Source organism: Oncorhynchus clarkii, chromosome 17 (genome assembly GCF_045791955.1).
Source record: "Oncorhynchus clarkii lewisi isolate Uvic-CL-2024 chromosome 17, UVic_Ocla_1.0, whole genome shotgun sequence".
Taxonomy (NCBI): Eukaryota; Metazoa; Chordata; class Actinopteri; order Salmoniformes; family Salmonidae; genus Oncorhynchus; species Oncorhynchus clarkii.
This window is the reverse complement of record NC_092163.1, coordinates 21,294,778-21,317,149: the sequence shown is the minus strand read 5'-3', so window position 1 is coordinate 21,317,149 and position 22,372 is coordinate 21,294,778. Positions and strand designations below refer to the sequence as shown.

At 42.1% G+C, this 22,372-nt stretch overlaps 1 pseudogene; it reads right to left on the bottom strand.

The window, feature by feature from the left end:
- Positions 1–5,086: 5,086 nt before the first annotated feature.
- On the bottom strand, positions 5,087–22,131 carry LOC139370507 (COMM domain-containing protein 1-like; annotated as a pseudogene).
- Positions 22,132–22,372: the final 241 nt, after the last annotated feature.

The following is a 22,372-nucleotide window of genomic DNA, read 5'->3' as shown; positions in this document are numbered from 1 at the left end:
CAGTGTTTCTGTCGAAGGTTGGCATTTATTGTCACGAATCTTGCCCTGGAGGCAGCTCTGCAGTGGTCACTATAGCTGTCACAGCCACAAAATCATACATTTGGATTTTTAACCTAACCGATAACCCGAATGCAGTCTTATTCAAACTATTTCAGCGAGGACACCATTTTTTCCACCAGAATTTCTGGGGATTACATTTTTTACAATAATTTATTGTGACCTCACCCCAATTTTCACACCAACAAATAGCCTTCAATTCATTACATTTTCAACACTTATCAAAATGAAAGAAACCAATAAATACATTTCCTCAATAATATTTTATTTTTCTAATTATCTTTCTCAAAAACGTGTGTATATTGTGCCATACAATAATCTGTACTCTGAATATTTTTCTCCATTTAAAAAAAAGATATTGCAAAAAATAATAATTGGCGAACCCACTTGTCCAATTTGTACTTTGCAGCTGTCAGAATTCGTTCAGTTCTGCCTCCAGGGCAAGATTCATGAAAATAAACGTCAAGCTTCGTTTCTGTCTTGCCTTTACAGAACCAAAAGCTCCACTGTGATTACCATCTATTTTATGAGCTTGAGCTTCATATGTGGACTCCATAATAATGTGTGTTGTTTATATCTTGATATGGGTAGATAGAACATATATACACTGTGTACAAAACATTAAGAACACATTAAGAAGGTATCCACAGGGTGTTCCACAGGGATGCTGGCCCATGTTGACTCCAATGCTTCCCACAGAGTTGTGTCAAGCTGGCTGGATGTCCTTTGGGTGTTGGATTATTCTTGATACACATAGGAAACTGTTGAGCATGAAAAACCCAGCAGCATTGCAGTTCTTGACACACTCAAACCGGTGTGTCTGGTACCTACTGCCATAACCTGTTCAAAAGGCACATAAATGTTTGTTTTGCCCAGTCACCCTCTGAGTGGCACACATACACAATCCATGTCTCAAGACTTAACCATCCTTTAAACCGGTCTCCTCCCCTTCATCTTCACCGATTGAAGTGACATCAATAAAGGATCATAGCTTTAACCTGGATTCACCTGGTCAGTCGGTCATGGAAAGAGCAGGTGTTCCTAATGTTTTGTATACAGTAAAGCGATAGGCTTTCATATACACAATTCAATGCTCTATACAGAAAGACAGTTTTCAAATTAATGACTAAACAAAACTGGCTGCAGACGTCAATGAAGTATAGTAGGATGTAATGTTGGATGAAATGTTTTAGAAAGTAAATCCTCTTATGTATAGGTTTTGGCCGGTGATTCAGGACTACAGGTGTTTCCGGTACACTCTGCCTCACACACACCTGAACTTTGTCTTTACAGTAATCTTATACAGTGCCTTGCGAAAGTATTCGGCCCCCTTGAACTTTGCGACCTTTTGCCACATTTCAGGCTTCAAACATAAAGATATAAAACTGTATTTTTTTGTGAAGAATCAACAACAAGTGGGACACAATCATGAAGTGGAATGACATTTATTGGATATTTCAAACTTTTTTAACAAATCAAAAACTGAAAAATTGGGCGTGCAAAATTATTCAGCCCCTTTACTTTCAGTGCAGCAAACTCTCTCCAGAAGTTCAGTGAGGACCTCTGAATGATCCAATGTTGACCTAAATGACTAATGATGATAAATACAATCCACCTGTGTGTAATCAAGTCTCCGTATAAATGCACCTGCACTGTGATAGTCTCAGAGGTCCGTTAAAAGCGCATAGAGCATCATGAAGAACAAGGAACACACCAGGCAGGTCAGAGATACTGTTGTGAAAAAGTTTAAAGCCGGATTTGGATACAAAAAGATTTCCCAAGCTTTAAACATCCCAAGGAGCACTGTGCAAGCGATAATATTGAAATGGAAGGAGTATCAGACCACTGCAATCTACCAAGACCTGGCCGTCCCTCTAAACTTTCAGCTCATACAAGGAGAAGACTGATCAAAGATGCAGCCAAGAGGCCCATGATCACTCTGGATGAACTGCAGAGATCTACAGCTGAGGTGGGAGACTCTGTCCATAGGACAACAATCAGTCGTATATTGCACAAATCTGGCCTTTATGGAAGAGTGGCAAGAAGAAAGCCATTTCTTAAAGATATCCATAAAAAGTGTCGTTTAAAGTTTGCCACAAGCCACCTGGGAGACACACCAAACATGTGGAAGAAGGTGCTCTGGTCAGATGAAACCAAAATTGAACTTTTTGGCAACAATGCAAAACGTTATGTTTGTCGTAAAAGCAACACAGCTCATCACCCTGAACATACCATCCCCACTGTCAAACATGGTGGTGGCAGCATCATGGTTTGGGCCTGCTTTTCTTCAGCAGGGACAATGGTTAAAATTGATGGGAAGATGGATGGAGCCAAATACAGGACCATTCTGGAAGAAAACCTGATGGAGTCTGCAAAAGACCTGAGACTGGGACGGAGATTTGTCTTCCAACAAGACAATGATCCAAAACATAAAGCAAAATCTACAATGGAATGGTTCAAAAATAAACATATCCAGGTGTTAGAATGGCCAAGTCAAAGTCCAGACCTGAATCCAATCGAGAATCTGTGGAAAGAACTGAAAACTGCTGTTCACAAATGCTCTCCATCCAACCTCACTGAGGTTGAGCTGTTTTGCAAGGAGGAATGGGAAAAAAATTCAGTCTCTCGATGTGCAAAACTGATAGAGACATACCCCAAGCGACTTACAGCTGTAATCGCAGCAAAAGGTGGCGCTACAAAGTATTAACTTAAGGGGGCTGAATAATTTTGCACGCCCAATTTTTCAGTTTTTGATTTGTTAAAAAAGTTTGAAATATCCAATAAATGTCGTTCCACTTCATGATTGTGTCCCACTTGTTGATTCTTCACAAAAAATACAGTTTTATATCTTTATGTTAGAAGCCTGAAATGTGGCAAAAGGTCGCAAAGTTCAAGGGGGCCGAATACTTTCGCAAGGCACTGTAGTAAGTCCTCTTAACATAACTTTTTCAGCAGTGTCCCTCTGGCAGTTTCATCCTTCAGGGAAGAGGGAAGTTGTGGTGTGAGCTTTTTCTTTCCTTGAGAATGACAAAATCCCTGTGTTCTCCAATGAACATGGGACTGCTGCATCAAGATGTTTGCGTTATCCATGTTGTTCAGGTGCCAAAAAGATGCATAAGATTTTAACGCTGTCACATTTTGCATACTAATCGGAGTTGGACAGATTGAAAGCCATATGAGATTGGTGAGCTCTGAGTAACCACAACAACCACCGTTAGCAGATAAAGTGGAGGACACCATGGTAATGCAGTGGACCCCATCTAACATACACTAACACAGTGAAAGATGAGGAACGTGCATGGGAGGCATAACCCTTGCTGCTTGCCTCTAAATATAAGGCAGACTCAAAACACAAAAGAATGACTACAGGCTGGTATAATTGGGTTAGCTGGAAAGTCCATTTCTTTATTGCCTGTCGTAAACATGGACCGATGCCATAATTACTAGAACTCAGTCTGACTTATTTATAACTGCTAATTGAATGTCTTTAAGTCCCAAATGGCACCCTATTCCCTACACAGTGCACTACTTTCGACCAGAGCCCTATGGGCCTAGTCAAATTTAGTGCACTATATAGGAAATAGGATGTCATTTGGGAGGCAACCAGGGATTTAAGCGGGGAGTCTGCAGTCATGCTTTCATCAGCGAGCACTTTCAAGCCTAAACCATCACACGCCCCTGCCCTAGTCCTTAATCAAAGCCCACTCCTTATTAAAGTGTTACAAAACAAATCCATCTTGAACTCTGGTGAACTTCCAAATAAAACCAACGTTGAGTTCTAGATGTTACAGTGTGACCTGTAGCTGTCTGTTGTCTAATCCACATCCAGTTTAATGCAATTGTCAAATGGGACCTCCAGGTCACATGTAAGGCTGCCACCTCCAGACTGAGGCGTTTGGCTAGGGTGCTGGGTTTCTCTTCGGGTTACGAAGTTGACGAAGACTGGATTTCAAATCCGACTTTGGTTACTTAGTTGACGGCGAGAGGGTGTGAATGTACACCAGAAGACTAGTAGGTTATAGGGACTACAGGTCAGCTCAGCTCACAGCAGATGAGTAAACCACAAAATCTTCCCGACCTGTTGGTCTCGTCACCGCCCCCTTGTGACCACAATCATCATGCCAACACAACCGCATTAAAGTTGCCCCAAGATAAGGTCTGAAATCATCCTCCTATCACTTTACAAGGAGGGTGTGTCCTTATGTACATGGGTGTATCTGTCCTCTCAGACCCAGTCAGCTCCCTGTCAAAATGGTGGTGTCACGCAAAGGGTGTGTATGAATCAACTTCCCCCACTTCATCAAAGCCTTGAGTGTCATTCTCTCCCCTGTCAGGAAGCCAGCCACCCCTCCTCACTTCAGAGGCAACAGTGCCAGTCCGTGCAAGTCGGCTTGGTTGTCAAACAGTAATGCTATAGCTACCGTCCAGACTTTGAACAGGAAGAATCGTAGAGGAAAAGATACTGAGGAGACCTATGGTTCTTGGAATTTTTTAACACCTGATCCAAAGTGTGGGTTGATATCCCATTCTGCAAATGAGGGTAACAAGATGACATGGACCTTTCATTAGAGCTGGGCGATATGGACAAATCACGATAAATTGACTGAATTATCACGATAACGACAAACTGAATACATTGATAACATGAATGTGCACCATTTACTTATTTTGTATTACCCTTAAAACTACTACTTTGAATGTTGTAGCTATCGATTATCTAGTTAGAAATAGCGTATATTAGCAGACTTACTGATTTTTTTAAACTATGCATTCCACTAGTAAAGGCTACTTATCGTTAATATCAATATCAGTAAAATGTTCGAGATAAATGTCGGTTCGGTCAGAAACAATCATTTTTGGTTTATCGTCCCAGCTCTAACCTTCATTGTACAAATTCATCTTTATGACATCACTATGGATGAATAAATGTTCATTTTTTCTCTTCTATGATCACTGACAGTTGATTGTTGAAAAGCAAAATGATGGAAAGTGAGACAAGAAAATATGGATATTTGAGACATTGGGCCAGTTTTATTTTATTTATTTATTTTACCTTTATTTAACCAGGCAAGTAAGTTAAGAACAAATTCTTATTTTCAATGATGGCCTGGGAACAGTGGATTAACTGCCTGTTCAGGGAGGGGCAGAACGACAGATTTGTACCTTGTCAGCTCGGGGGTTTGAACTCGCAACCTTCCGGTTACTAGTCCAACGCTCTAACCACTAGGCTACCCTGCCGCCCATGTGGGTCTGTCCAGGAGGGTGCAACCATACAACATATTCAGATCATTATTTTGCATGTACAACAGATAGGCTTGTCTGTCATGTAGAATAGCAAATCTTGTCAGTTCTATTTCTACTTGCAATGTTGTGAATGTCTCACCTCACTGAACAGCCTACACCCCTGGCCTGTGCCCAGTACGGAAAGTTCAGACCAGGTCAGGCAGCCGGAATGTTGAGGGGCTAGAAATAGTGTGGGAAGAAGCAGCTCCTTTGGGAACAACGATATCGTACAAGTTGTCTGGCCAACATTAAGCAAGGGGATGTTAGGTTTACTAGGCTTAAACTGACAATATCAATGTATCACTCTCTGGAATGGCAACGGGTATGTACAAAATGGACATTGCACTAATTGTAAATCAAGCATAACAGTACTGTATGTTCTGTACGTGAAAAGAAGTCTTCCATCCCGGCCACAAAACAAAACAGCAGGTTCTCTCTAGCATTGATAGAACAATATCCCATTTGTTAGACTCAACAGATAGGACTTACTGTAAGAAATGAGCTAGCCAGTGTGTACAGTAAATAAGGTATAAAGATACATCTATAATGCATAGTTTTCCTGTCTGCTACATGGCAGGCTAATGTTTTCTGTCCAAGTCATAGAATGAAAATAAATGACAGGAAAAGACTGGAAACCACTTATTGTTTTTATAGAACAGGGACGTTTCTCTCCTATTTCACACAGAAATGTAGACCCTAGCTGCGGTGTACGATGGCGTCGATGCTCTCCTGGATCTCTGCCATCTTCTTCAACACCTGGTTCACCTTCGCCTCGTCAAACTCCAGACAAACAAAGTCTGAATCCTGAAAGGAAAACAAGAACGGAGAAGAGGAGTGGGGGAAGGAAGGAAAGAAGGCAAAGGGAAAATAGGGACAGTATATTAAGAACAAGACAGCAGGCAGTAGAGCATACTTCATGGATGGGTTGAGGGATGTAGCTCAACTGACGTGACATCAGAAACATTGTGATAACAGGAACCTTTACTCACATCAAGTCCTATTTTAAGGCCCAAGCTCTCAGCCACATAAAGCAGGAGCAAAGGTCAGATTAGGAAACTCCTATAAACATCCACTGTATGACATCATAGAGCTGAAAGAACTAGACTTTGTTATGAAGTGGTGCTATAGATGGAACCTGAGATCTAAGCCAGTTTGACATCCGTTGAGCCTTTTAAAAGCATATTTCAACACTGTGCTACAGGAAGAGGTGTGTTTGAAAATGGGGTCGGAAAGTTAACAGAAAAGAGAAGCCTAGAACCAGGATGTGGTCCAGACACATTCAGTTAGGACCAAACACTTGTTCTTTCTCTTTCCAACGGACAACAAACTAAAAAAGACTAATGGAAATAAAAACACATTTATTTTTATGACGGTTTATAAAGGATGCTTATTCAAGAAAGTTATTTTTAATGTGTTACCAAGAAACTAATACAGTGGACAGTGATTTCAGAAGACTGTTGTAAGTGGTGCGTGCGGTAGATGACCTAGGAGGTACAGCTAGTGTTAATTACTGACACAAATAAAAGGCAACAGTTGGCCTAAATATAGCGACACTTTGCCTGTAGCACAGTCATTTGAGTTTTCCCCATTTATAGCAGGGTCCCTAGAAACTCACTTTCATTCTCTCATGTCTCTGAGGCATTTCAAAAATAGCCTCCAATATCACTAGTGAGAATGTGACCTTTAACCAGCGTGCCATCAAAAGAGAGATGACGACAGGAACAGGGGATGAAGGACAAATGAGGGAAAAGGAGAAGACCTCAAAAAACAACAGCTGACAGTCCAAGGACATCCATACCCCTTGAAGAGCTACTTTTGAGTCTTAACAGTTGTTTTGTGGCATCATGTTTAACTCATAAGGGTCACAGATATGACTAGAATATGGAAGCTGATCCCAGAACAGTGAAGTAAAGCCAGGAGAGCAACTATAGCACCTGCCTTTAAAAGAAAAAATCCACCCCAAAAACTACATTTTGGTATGTTTCACTAGCCCATGGTTGATATAGTCCCAAAATGGGTTGTATGTCATCAATCAAGTTTTCAAAATTATAACTTGCATCATAACGGCTGTATTTCAGTATTTTGAAAGTTAAACATCTTGAAAAGTTGATTGCTGGCACGCAAAAAAACATTTTGGGATACTTGAGTCAGAGTATATTTTCAAATGAGTCACAGCGTACACAGACCATGTGCAGATCGTGTGATTGGCCGATCTACTCATCAATTTCTATGATATGTAGCGTCTTCATTACATGCTACTGAAAAATGAATGAACGTCCCTGGGTGGCCACAATAGGACACAAGACCTTCCATCTGTCCATGTCTTTGTTAGTCTGTTTGTTCCCGAGAGTGCACATCACTACACAAGGGCCCTATCACCTCTCTTAAAAGAACGGTTGCCTGGTTACTGGCTACCCCTGCCTTATTTCTTTCCGCAGTCATTTGTTTGTTTGAAGCACAGGGTTTGAAGCGTGTCTGTTGCCTGGGACGATTCAGTGTTAATTTCGGTTGGCGAGAGAGAGGACGCTCTTGAAGCTATCCGTCCACCTCGTATAACTCAGCTTAATGGAATGCTACTCGCATGGTTCATCTGTCACTCAACTCTATAAAACACAAACATTGTGGCTTAGTGAGTAGGACTTAATAAGTCAAGTTAAGATGCAGTTACTCTGTGAAATCTCCTTGCATAGACTGAAAGGACAAAGCCCTGAACACCTATAAATCATTTACTTTTATTGTACTGCAAAACAATTACTGTACAAGTGCTCCTCATTAGCCTTAATACAGACTCCAGAGTGTTGCAGCGGTCTAAGGCACTGCATCTCAGTGCAAGAGGTATCACTACAGTCCCTGTTTTGAGTCCAGGCTGAATCCCATCCGGCCATGATTGGGAGTCCCATGGGGTGGCACACAATTAGCCCAGCATTGTCCAGGTTTGGCTAGGGTAGGCCGTAAATAAGAATTTGTTCTTAACTGACTTGCCTAGTTAAATAAAATAAAAAAAATAAAAAAGACCATTCATTTACTGTTTAGCCTACTAAATGGTCAACTAAGTACCATATGAGGCACACCTCAATCCTAATCTTCCTCTACTGACACTGAGGGGCAGTGTTTTTACAGCTAATGCCGGTTTGCCCGAGGCTGATACCGTGCAGGTGTTTGTGCACATGCATAAACACACACTCAGTCAAATAAACGCATACAAGAACACACACACACACACACACACACATTCATGCAATAGTGCCAGTCATAAACACCAACATATACAGTTGGCATTGCTGTTATGATTTTAGTTGTCCTTGATGTCCTTTGTTTTTTTTTTCATTTTTTTTTCTCCATTGTTGTTTGCTGTTTTCTTCTGTCTTTTCCCTCTTTAGTTCATTTTCTAGGTTGTTGGTGCATTGGGGGTTCTTGGGGGTGGGGAATGGACTGAATTGGGGGGGGGGGGGGGGGGGGTCTCGAATGGTTCAGAGACAGCTGTTGGGGATCTGTGGGGGGGAATCTTGGACGGTTCGGGTTCATGTTTTGGTGGGAGATCTGTCAACGTGCCCTTGAGCAGGGCATTGACCCTGGATGTGTGTGTCACTCAATGGGAGTCAGGTGGATGACTGGTGTGGTGTAGTTGTTGAGCGGCTTCACTGCAAGTATATCGTATGTTTTGGATATTCAGTCAAAAAAATAAAAAATAAAACCTTCCTCTCCTCTGAGGTGAAAAAAGGTAGTAAATTCACCATAGTGACAGCAAATTAATTTATGAATAACTCCTCTCATACAACAGCACTGTAGAGACTTCAACTAAGTGGTGTCTTGTCTTCAAGGGCGTGCTGCTCTGCTGGCCTCATTCTCAGTACCAGGGGAGTGGCAGACAAGAGATCTGAGGGAAATGGGAGCCCCAGCAGCATGGGCACCGTATGGGGGGATTGGGGGGGGGGGGGGGGGGGGATAGTGGCGCTTGTGACTGAAAATTAGAACTCGGTGAATCTTTTTTTTTGTACATATCATTAATATCATATTTATTTTACAATGTACTAATACAACGGTTTCTTTTTCTTTTCTTGTTTTTGGCAAAAAAGTTAACATCCGGAGAGCCTCCGTATTGCACAACCCCCCCACATCTAAATGGTTCGGTCCTGCCCCCAAACCACGCACGAACGGTACTTGCTAGCAGTGAATTGCGAGTGAGGAGTACCGGTGGAGCATCAGGTCTCAGCTTCCTATAGACAAATCAGGCTTCCAAAAACGAAAGGAAAGAAAGACAGGAGAGAGAAAATAAAGGACGACAGTATGTCATCCAATTTTTCACAAAGGAAGGCGGGTGTAGTCTGTGAGTGGTGGGAATTAACCTGTTAGCTTAGTCCGTAGCCTACTTTTTGCTCCCTTAACATTAGTTACTTAATATCTAAACAGAACATTTCCGAGTGTTTACATTTCGTTCCTCTTTCAGCCGACATTTAAATCAATGCAATACCAAATCAGTTGTCCCAGCCCCTGCCTGGTGCCAGGCTCAGATGCAGCATCAGACTCAGCAGGCCTGTCAAACCCATCCCCCTGAACCAGCCCTACTCCCAAATGAAGAAGGACGTGAGCAGCATTGTGTTGAATGACAATGTCAGTTGGCATAATTGCAAGTACTGCTAGGCATTGAGGACAGGAATGTGATTGTCCAGTCAGGAAAAATCTCACTTGACACAGAGGCAGCCAAAATCAGAGCCTTTAAAGGAAGAGATCCAGGCTCATATATATATATATATATATATATATATATATTTATTTAACCTTTACTTTAACTAGGCTAGTCAGTTAAGAACAAATAATTGCATCGTTAATTGCAAGTCAGTTAAGAACATATTTTTATTTACAATGATGGCTGAAAGACAGATTTTTACCTTGTCAGCTCAGGGATTTGATCTAGCAACCTTTGTTACTGGCCCAACGCTCTAACCAGTAGGCTACCTGCCGCCCCTAAAGATGATGGGAGTCTCTCCTGTCTGAGGCAACACTGATTGCTACGCAAATGGATGTTGCACCTCAATTTAGCAAGAAACACAGCCGCCAGAGGAAAAGGAAGAGATTCCATGATGAGACCTCTCAAGAAGAGACAGCTCAGGACAGTGCAGCAACGGTGTTTCAGAACACTGTTTTTTTTACTGCCATGGACATCATCATAAGTGACTTGGACACTAGGTTTCACACCACTGCAAAAATTGTAGAATCATTTGCTGCTGTTCTGAAAGTTGGGCAGATTAGTGAGGATAAAGTCCCTTCTGTGTGCCAATCACTGATCATGAAGCATCACCATCAGGCCTTTTCATTTTCCCATTTCCACTTCTACAGCTGCTTATTTTCTAGTTGGTATGTATACTTAGTTCCAAAATCTGCTGCTGATTTTATTATTTTGTTTGTTATATCATTCTATAGATAATGTAGAGGTTAATGTATATTTAAGTTATATTTATTTTAAGTCATTCATTAATGTTAAAATAATTTTCCATTCAATAATCTTACCATTAAAATTACATTTAGACTGTAAAAGATGGCCTTGAGCACATTTCTTATAGAGGGTATCAGTCTTGCATCAAATAGTGAATTCCACTGTATGCAGAATGTTGCATGCATGTCTGCACAGTGTTATATTTTCATAGCTCACTGTCAGTAAACATTGGACTACAAGAGAGTTGCAAGGCTGCAAAGGTAGAGTTATTTAAAGCTTTGAGTGGGTTGATTAGGTTCTGGAGGTGTGTGGTTACAGCAATTGCGCAGGGTTGGTGTGGCCTGTGGTGGTGGGGCCCAAAGTGATATCTTTTCATGGGACCCAAAATCCCTGCCCAGCAGTGCCATTGGCAATGAAGCAGGCCAGCCCCAACTGCCTCAGACACCGGAGCGACTGCTGACACCAGTTGCTCCGGCAACCAATCACCTGTACATTTTCTCAATGGGCTTGACCCCACAGTGACCCACATCCACACAGTGCCACATGCCCGTTCGGGCTGGACATGACAAAAAACACAGGTAACCAGGGCTGTATATTCATTAGTGCACAACGTAGCAAAAGTTTTGCAACAAAAACAAGCATTACTTTTTGGAAAAATTCAGGTAGGTCCTGTTTGGTTACTAGTGAAGATATTACTGATACTGTATGTTGAATGATAAGTGTTTATCCTGGTTGGTTAAGTAAACTACCGTTCAAAAGTTTGGGGTCACTTAGAAATTGTCCATTAAAATAACATCAAATTGATCAGAAATGCAGTGTAGATGTTTGTTGTAAATGACTATTGTAGCTGGAAATGGCAGATTTTTTAATGGAATATCCATAGGCTTACAGAGGACTGTAATAGCATCGAATAGTCCCCGAGATATGCAACTGTTCGGGGAAGTCAGGAACCAATACACACAGTCAGTCAGGAAAGCCAAGGCCAGCTTTTTCAAGCAGAAATTTGCATCCTGTAGCTCTAACTCCAAAAAGTTCTGGAACACTGTAAAGTCCATGGAGAACAAGAGCACCTCCTCCCAGCTACCCACTGCACTGAGGCCAGGTAAATGTCAGGATCTTTGTTGGCCTTCCTAAGGCATGATTCAGACACAGCTATGACATCAGAGTTGGCGGAGTGTTCTAAAGCAGTGAATAAAACAACCTTAGGGAGGAGGCTTCTGATGTTAACATGCATGAAACCAAGGCTTTTACAGTTACAGAAGTCAACAAATGAGAGTGCATGGGGAATGGGAGTGGTGATGGGGGCTACAGGACCTGGGTTAACCTCTACATCACCAGAGGAACAGAGGAGGAGTAGGATAAGGGTACTGCTATAGGGAACTGATTGTGTAGTGCGTTCGGAACAGAGTCAAAAGAGCAGATTTCTGGGTGCGGAAGAATAGTTAAGTGATAATGTACAGACAAGGGTATGGTAGGATGTGAGTACAGTGGAGGTAAACCTAGGCATTGAGTGACAATGAGAGGTTTTGTCTCTAGAGGCACCATTTAAGCCAGGTGAGGTCCCTGCATGTGTGGGAGGTGGAACAAAAGGGCTATCTAAGGCATATTGGGCAGGGCTAGGGGCTCTTCAGTGAAATAAGATAATCACTAACCAAAACAGCAGTAGACAAAGCATATTAACATTAGGGAGTGGTATGTGTAGCCAAGTGATCATAGGGTCCAATGAGTAGCACTAGATAAGTCAGGGAGCCAATTCCGTAGTCGCTGCTACCCTAGGCGGGCTGGAGACACGGGGCTAGCAGATGGGCTTCCGGCGAAGTCGCAACGGAAGAGCCTGTTGAAACCACCTCGGACGGTTACGTCGGCAGACCAGCCGTGATGGATCGGCGGGGCTCCGTGTCGGCAGTAAAGGGTCCAGGCTAATTGGCAAAAGCGGTATTGTAGCCCAAGAATTGGCTGGTGGAAGAGAGCCGGGAGATGGGCCTAGCTCGAGGCTAGCTCCAGGCTAACTGGTGCTTGCTTCGGGACAGGGACGTTAGCCTGGAGTAGCCAGTAATTTACAACATGAATAATGTCTACACTGTATTTCTGATCAATTGGATGTTATTTCAATGGACAAAAATGTGCTCATCTTGCAAAAATAAGGACATTTCTAAGTAACCCCAAACTTTTGAATGATAGTGTATGTGCTGTTATGCTAGCCATGTGCGGAGGGAAAATGCATTGAGAATGAACTATGTTGCAGACCATCGATGCACTCAGTGTTTTTGAGTTCTCTTTGAGGGAATATTAACAGTATGCATGTGTTTATGTTTTGCCTACACACTGTTAACAGCACAGTGTTAACAGTGATATGAACTGAATTATATGCTTTATAGGCCTACACAGCATACCTGGCACAATTAACAGAGACAATGGTTTGCTAAACACTGACAGGCAACTAAAATTTGTAATACAAAAGGACTCATAGAAGACACTGAATTACAAACTGTCATTTTAGACACACTAAAGGTCAACCGACAGACAACTGTAGTCCTATCCAATCTACCATCCCCATTGTGTGCATAACCAACAACCACCAGCCACTCCTTAGGTCTGAATACAGTAGTTTCACAAGTTGGGCTGCGTCTCAAGGTCATGGCAATCTATTCTCTATATAGGTTGCACTATTCTTGAGGACCATAGGCTCTGATCAAAAGTAGTGCACTATATAGGGAATATAGGGCCATTTGGGATGCACACAGAGTTGGAATGCTGACTCACCCATTCCTCTCTTCAGTATTGGAGACACCTACGAGTCTATCGGATCTGTCATCATATATTAGAGAACTCATTTAATACACTCAAAGGGCCACGCTCAGGATCGTGCGGCACGATAATGCATTTGTTTACTGGAAAAACAATAATATATGAGATAATGAGAGTGCTAGCCAAAACAGAGCTGGGGCCTATCGTGAGATATGATACCCCAACCTGGTCTCAGAGCATTTCTTATTATTCTCTATGTAAATCTGAGACACTCCATTTGGTATGATATGTTACGTTTTATATGGTACGTATTCATTTGTGGGTGTCCATCACCATTTCGTATGATATGTTACAAATTACAATTCGTATTGTGTTACGAATTTGCTAAATGTACAGTATGTAACATATTTGCAAAACATATAACATGTTACGAATTACAGAAAGGTGGCTAACATTAGCTTGCCGGCTCACGTTAGCTAGGCTAGGGGTTAAGTTTAGGAGTTGGGTTAAAGGGTAGGGTAAGGGTTAATGTTAGATTTAGGGGAAGGGTTAGCTAATATGCTAAGTAGTTGCAAAGTAGCAAGTAGTTGAAAAGTTGCTAATTAGATAAAATTGTCCATGATGAGATTCGAACTCATAACCTTTGACATGCTAGACGTTCACGTTCTACGCCCATCCTACTTTAGTTTTTGCCTTCAGGAACCATCGGTCTTATGTATCCATACTAATTTGAGTGGGACGGATTTACATTTACTATGTTACGTCTAGTCTATGAGACCAGGCTGGATACCCTGGGAATACAAGTGTGCTCCCGTTACAACAAAACGGAAGAATGACGGGAGAGAAAACAAGCGGATATGTTTTTATTTAAGATTTCACTGTGCAGTCCTCTGAGAAATCACCTATGTGGAGAAAATAATTGGTCATGCCTTCTATGTTTGCCAATGATTGACATGTAGGTAAACACATCGACATGTAAAGACAGTTATAAGCCAGCATCCTGAGAAAATAGGACAGGGAGTCAATGTGTAATAAGCAATCGTCCTCCTCTACTTTCCATGTCTTGACTCTCCACCCTCCAATTAAAAGACATCTAATGTTACATGCCAGCTCTCATATATAGTCAGGAATTGGAATGGTCTGAATACCTATCATATATCTTCACTTTCCTAACTCTTGAATTGGCACACACACAGAACAAACCTCCCCTTTTGACAAAAACTATTTGGTCATAGGGATTCAGTCAACATTCTTTCTGCCTGACGGCTGATATTGTTAGTGCATTATGTCTTTGACTTCACAAGGTAATGGAGGTTGGGTTCGGTCGCTGCTGGTAAAAGCTTGTCTTGTAAATCAAACATCAACTGGGAACTCCTCTCTTGATTCCACGGATCACTGGTGCAAAACACTGTCTGTCAAATGTAATGCACTTACTGTAGGAGAACTAAGGCTTAGGGTGTCATCCGGATGAAAAGTCAAGACCAACACCTGGATGGGCTTAGTTAATGGTGTTCAGTAGGACAAAACGTTTCACAATGGGAAAAACAAATGTTTGTTCTTATAGGACAAGATCCTGTAGCACCTCCATTTTGAAATGTTTCATAACGTTTCGTGCCTAAAGAACAGGAACGTGCTATATGAAATGTAAAGATGTGGAAACTACACCCTCATACAGCACGAAGAGACGGTTTACTACTGGAGCTCAATAGAATGTACAGCATGTACTGTGGTCATCTTCAAAGGGGAGAGCACAGCCATCACTGGTGCTATTTACTTAGCTTCCCTCAGCTAAGTAAATAGATCCATTGAACAACTACTTTAGGGGATTTCCCCCAAAACCAACAGAATTAGTTTACTATTTCACAGCACCTGATAAACTGTCAGTTGCAGAGAATAGTATGTGTATGTAGGATATAGGCTTTTTTTAAACCACAATCACTGGGCAAATAAATAAAGGGTAAGTGGGATACCTAGTCAGTTGGACAACTGAATGAGTCTTCCGCATTTAACCCAACCCCTCTGAATCAGAGATGTCCGGAGGGCTGCCTATCGACATCCATGTCTTCGGCGCCCGGGGAACAGTGGGTTGACTGCTTTGCTCAAGGGCAGAACGACAGATTTTTACCATGTAAGCTCAGGGATTCGATCCAGCAATCTTTTGCTTACTGACCCAATTACAAACTGTTACAGAACCAAATTGGCCTACTCATCAGAAAATCTATACTGCATAATTCAGACTCGTGCTAATGTTTGTTTTATAGATGAGGGGTGACTAACCTGTAGAAAAATTGCATGAGACCGTGTTAATCTTACTCTACACAGACTACCAATGGTCTGTCAGCCTCTAGTTTTCATGCTGAAAATGTTACAACTGTGCTACTAGGTTACTAAGTGAAGTTATTGATTTATCACGTTATTGTAAGAAGTACACGCACTGGAATTCTTGGTTAAAGTTCTCACGAATTAAATAGAGTCTCTCCCACTGCCAAATCAAAATGTCAACAGACAACTTCTATTCACCCTAGTAAAAATTATGTTTTCATAAATCGGCTTTGAATCTGTTTTAGTATCCATGAAAAGGCTCAATGCCTGTGGTTACAGCAAGGAAGTGATTGGGTCAGATTAGAACATGTTTTTGATCCCAGATAAAAGCTGAAGCTCCATTGGGAACGGAGCAGACTCCACCCAGCCCATTATTAGGCTATTCCAAGTTTATTTAAATAGGTGGGAGCGGATGCTATGTTCCATTTTATCTCAAGTCTACAGGGAGCTCCCGATTCAGAGTAAATAGGCCTGTGTGTTGAATGAAAGTGGGCCACTCCGGTCCATTAGAAGATGAGACATGCAAAAGAAATAGGAAGCCATTTGAAATGTTGTCTTGATTGTATTCTGTATGGTTCATATACATTTTCCTGTTAAATTAGGTCATTTCTGTGCAATATTTCTGGGGGACCCCTTTTGGCTCTAGAGCACCCTCAGAAGCAAAAGTTCTGTATAGCCTTTTCAAGCAGTTGACTCTAGAGCAGGGGGGGGGGCAATTCCAGTCCTCGAGGGCCTGATTAGTGTCACAGTTTTGCCCCAGCTAACACACCTGACTCCAATAATCACCTAATAATGATCTTCAGTTTAGAATTAAATGTGATTAATCAGCTGTGTTTGCTAGGGATGGGGAAAAAGTGACATCAATCAGGCCCTCAAGGACTGGAGCTGCCCACCAGGCTCTAGAAAATTAAGACTATAGAAGCATTAGCGGGACAAACTAGCCCACCAACCAACCATAGGATGGATGTAGCTCAGTCATGCAGATAAGATGTCGTCCTATAGCTGGAATAGACTGTTTGGTGCTTGGCCGTTGGTGATTAAGATGAGGAAAGGGGCGGGGCAAGCTGATCCCAGACCTGTCGATCCCAGAGGTCGACCGATTAATCGGAATGGCTGATTTCAAGTTTTCATAACAATCGGTAATTTTGGACGCCGATTTTTTATTATTATTATTTTGGACACCTTTATTTAATCTTTATTTAACTAGGCAAGTCAGTTAAGAACACATTCTTATTTTTAATGACGGCCTAGGAACGGTGGGTTAACTGCCTTGTTCAGGGGCAGAACGACAGATTTTTACCTTGTCAGCTCAGGAATTCAATCTTGCAACCTTACGGTTAACTAGTCCAACGCTCTAACCACCTGCCTCACGAGGAGGCTGCCGGTTACGCGAATGCAGTAAGAAGCCAAGGTAAGTTGCTAGCTAGCATTAAACTCAATCATAATCACTAGTTATGGTTGATGATATTACTAGTTTATCTAGCGTGTCCTGCGTTGCATATAATCGATGCAGTGCACATTCGCGAAAAAGGACTGAATTTGCTCCAACGTGTACCTAACCATAAACACCAATGCCTTTCTTAAAATCAATACACAGGAGTATATTTTTTTAAACCTGCATATTTAGTTAAAAGAAATTCATGTTAGCAGGCAATATTAACCAGGTGAAATTGTGTCACTTCTCTTGCGTTCATTGCACGCAGAGTCAGGGTATATGCAACAGTTTGGGCCGCCTGGCTCATTGAGAAATAATTTGCAGGCCTCCCGGGTGGCGCAGTGGTTAAGGGCGCTGTACTGCAGCGCCAGCTGTGCCATCAGAGTCCCTGGGTTCGCGCCCAGGCTCTGTCGTAACCGGCCGCGACCGGGAGGTCCGTGGGGCGACGCACAATTGGCCTAGCGTCGTCCGGGTTAGGGAGGGCTTGGTCGGTAGGGATGTCCTTGTCTCATCACGCACCAGCGACTCCTGTGGTGGGCCGGGCGCAGTGCACGCTAACCAAGGTTGCCAGGTGCACGGTGCGGCTGGCTTGGTGCGGCTGGCTTCCGGGTTGGAGGCGCGCTGTGTTAAGAAGCAGTACGGCTGGCTGGGTTGTGTATCGGAGGACGCATGACTTTCAACCTTCGTCTCTCCCGAGCCCGTACGGGAGTTGTAGCGATGAGACAAGATAGTAGCTACTACAACAATTGGATACCACGAAATTGGGGAGAAAAAGGGGGTAAAAAAAAAAAGAAAAAAAAAAGAGAAATAATTTACGTAATTATAACATAACATTGAAGGTTGTGCAATGTAACAGGAATATTTAGACTGATGGATGCCACCCGTTAGATAAAATACGGAACGGTTCCGTATTTCACTGAAAGAATAAAACGTCTTGTTTTCGAGATGATAGTTTCCGGATTCGACCATATTAATGACCTAAGGCTCGCATTTCTGTGTGTTATTATGTTATAATTAAGTCTATGATTTGATAGAGCAGTCTGACTGAGCAACATTAGGCACCAGCAGGCTCATAAGCATTCATTCAAATAGCACATTCGTGCGTTTTGCCAGCAGCTCTGCTGTTTATGACTTCAAGCCTATCAACTCCCGAGATTAGGCTGGTGTAACGATGTGATGTGAAATGGCTAGCTAGTTAGCGGGGTGCGCTCTAATAGGGTTTCAAACATCACTCACTGAGACTTGGAGTAGTTGTTCCCCTTGCTCTGCATGGGTAACGCTGCTTCGAGGGTGGCTGTTGTCGTTGTGTTCCTGGTTCGAGCCCAGGTAGGAGCGAGGAGAGGTACGGAAGCTATACTGTTACACTGGCAATACTAAAGTGCCTATAAGAACATCCAATTGTCAAAGGTATATGAAATACAAATGGTATAGAGAGAAATAGTCCTATAAATACTATATTAACTAAAACCTCTTACCTTGGAATATTGAAGACTCATGTTAATAAAAAGGAACCACCAGCTTTCATATGTTCTGAGCAAGGAACTTAAACGTTAGCTCTTACATGGCACATATTGCACTTTTACTTTCTTCTCCAACACTTTGTTTTTGCATTATTTAAACCAAATTGAACATGTTTCATTATTTATTTGAGGCTAAATTGATTTTATTGATGTATTATATTAAGTTAAAATAAGTGTTCATTCAGTATTGTTGTAATTGTCATTATTACAAATACATTTTTAAAATCGGCCGATTAATCGGTAGCGGCTTTTTTTTGTCCTCCAATAATCAGTATCGGCGTTGAAAAATCATAATCGGTCGACCTCTACCTGTAACCTCCGTGGTGGTTGCTTTAGCTGGGGTCTGTCAGTTGACTTGGTGATCGTCCCAAATGGCACCCTATTCCCTTTGGTCAAAAGTAATGCCCTATAGGGAAAAGGATGCCATTTGGGCCGCACACCTCAAAATACTTTCCCCCTCTCAGACACTCTACGGAATATCCATGTGGACATCTGAGCCGTGGCTTCCATAGCGACTTTACAAACCAAACTAGGGAAAATGTGTTTCCATCTGATCTATGACCAAACCAAAGCCAATCAACATTTGGCATGATTCTATATATAGCTTATAGATACATAGGCCTATTTCTTTATCCCATCTATAACTTAAGTCATTTACACCCTTCAAGTCATAGAGATTAAATTAAATGAAAGCCCACAGCATCCTAACCTAAAGCACTTAGAATGATCTTGATATGGGAGTATGAGCCTATTGGCCAGTTACATTTACTGGCTATAAAAAGGACGTTTATTGGTAGGGATGATGTAAATTATCATACTTGTTTATAATGCACTGTGTTGTAATCAATCATGGATGTAATAATAATCAACTAAATATAGCTAGTGTGGCGGTTGGAAAACAAATCTGTAGTAGGAGCAGAAAAAGCTCTAAAAACTGAATGTACTTTTCTTTTACGAATTGATACAATAATCATATTCCCTGGGACTGATGTGCCTACACTGCAATATAGTCTCACTTATAGAACTAGGCCACCTCGTTTTCACATTCTAACAGTGTTGACCTTACATTGGGGCAATTCCCCAGTAACAGAGTGATGCTGAGACTCATCTTTCACACACAAACCGTCATTCTTTATGGTTTAACTTTGAAATCATTGGTTTTTGTTTGACATACATTTTAAAGTGAAACATCAGATTCTCAGCATCACTGTTACCAGGGAATTGCCCATTGTCTTCTGGCAGGTGACGTCACTCCTACACAACGCTCGTCTGTCAACCCGAACAGCAGGCAATACTGTTGCATTGTCTATCTGGCGTAAGACAATGCTTTTGGCACCTATAATTGTGAAACTTTTTGTTTCCTGGAACTCTCCCTGCTACTAATACCAAGAAGAGAAGATAATAGTAGTGTCATCAGCTAATTCCAGACTAAAAGGATTGCAGCTAGAGCCAAGTCGCCATCTCAGCAGAGCCACAGAGATGCCAACTCTCCACAACAATGCTGGCCAATAACATGATAGAGGCAGGGGAAAAACTTTTTAAAAAGGCACACACAGGGCCAGGCTTTTGGGATGACCAAAATGAACACCACCTTTGCAAAACAAATTATAGCGTGCCATTAAAAAGTCATACCAGCTTTCTTAGATGTATTGTGAGATATTGGGTTACAGTGACACTATTGAAATTACAGTATAGTCCCCAACCCTCAACTATATATGCGTCCCAAATGGCACTCCATTTCCTAAATAGTGCACTACTTTTGACCAGGGCTCATAGGGCCAAAAGTAGTGTGCTACATTGGGAATAGGGTGTCATTTGGGACACACTAATATGTTAGGTTGAGGACTAACAGGTGAGAGGCAGACTAGTACTGTATATGTAGCGCTGGCATATCAGACACAACAATTTGAAACTATGACAATGTAATAAATATACTGCTAAAGCAGGAAAGAGGAAGGTGAGTACAAAGTCACTGGCAATTTCATTTTAAGACTAATTAGATTATGGTTTAAAATCAAAATGTGCAAACTCCGCCCACCTGGGGCACATTATGGAACAAGTCCAGATGAGAAAGCCTGTTGATTTCCATAATGTACTATGTCTGAAAGCACAACTGGGGAATCAAAACATAACATTGATCTAATTGTAGGCAGCCATGTAAAGTGCTTGTACAGTCAGTGTGACTGGTATTTTAAAGAGTGGGCTTCTTGTGCCCCCCTCCCTCTTCCCACTCCCCTTTCCCCTCTCACCTCTCCAGTCCTGCCCAGTTCCAGCTCCACCAGGGCCACGGGAATGTTAGCAGCACCCCCTCTGCTGGCTGAGGTCTGGAGGTCCACCCTCCAGGTGAGGCCCTTCAGGCCGGGCTCCCAGCGGCTCTGGCCCAGCAGGCTCTCCCTCACCCGGGCCCGGTGGCTCTTCCAGAACCGGGAGAGGGCAGCCGCCTGCTCGGCGCTCACACCCCCCGTGCCCTGCTTCCTGGTCTGGGCAGTCAGGAAGGCTTCCAGCTGGGCCTGATCCATGTTAGCAGTGGCGATAGACTGAGAGGGGGAGAAGAAAATAAGCAAATATTTGTTAGTCTAACAAAGAGGTTGACGTTTTTCTAGTTGTATCATCTTGGCCTGGACAAGATAGAAATGTAGACAACTTCATCTTCACATCAAGGACATTGAAGGGAAACTTGACATGTGTTTACACAGGTGTTCTAGTGCTGCCATCTAGTGACAGGTAAATCTTAGCCTGTAGACAGACAAACTGATCTATCATTGAAAACCACAGTTGTCAACATGAATGAATCCACACACCCTATCCTAGCTATTTATTTAGAAGGCCATTTGTACAGTATAGTACAAATTTAATTAACTGATTGAGCTGAAAGATTTGTTTTGGTAAGATTGTACAGACAGCTAAAGAAAGACAATAGAGAAACTGGTTTCAAGCATATGGGCTGCAGGACAAGGTTGAGCATATGAAACATGTATCTATTTGCTACCTATAGCCTATCCCTATAATAATGTAGCTTGTCAATCAACACGAGGGGAATCAGGTGAGAATGGTCTCAAAATGCAGAAGTTGACAGTACCTTTAAAAGACCTTTCATCTTTTCATGCATCACGCGAAACTCCTCCTGCGTTAAGTCTGGATAAAGTTCATTTTTCAAAAGTTCCTCTGTTATTTCAGCATTATTATAATACACTATTTGTGCTATTCCGTTCAGCAAACCGTTCAAAGATTTCGACGTTTCAACATCCGCCATGTTGTAGCCCCACTGGTCACGTGACTCCTGTTGTGTATGCCCGCTCATTGGCTGTGATTCTCACCATACTCACGCACATCAATCACTGATTGGCCTACATATCCAAGAAAACCCATCCATACACACACACACACACACACACACACCAATCATCGTTGAAAGCTACTTGAGGTTGATAAAATGTAGTGTTATATAATGAAAATTCAAAATATAGTATGGCCTTTGTAAACCTTTGACAAACTAAGTAGAACATGAACAGTATGTTAATTTTTGTACAGTTTCAAAATCAGTCTAATGTTGACATGCAAAAAATGTGGTAC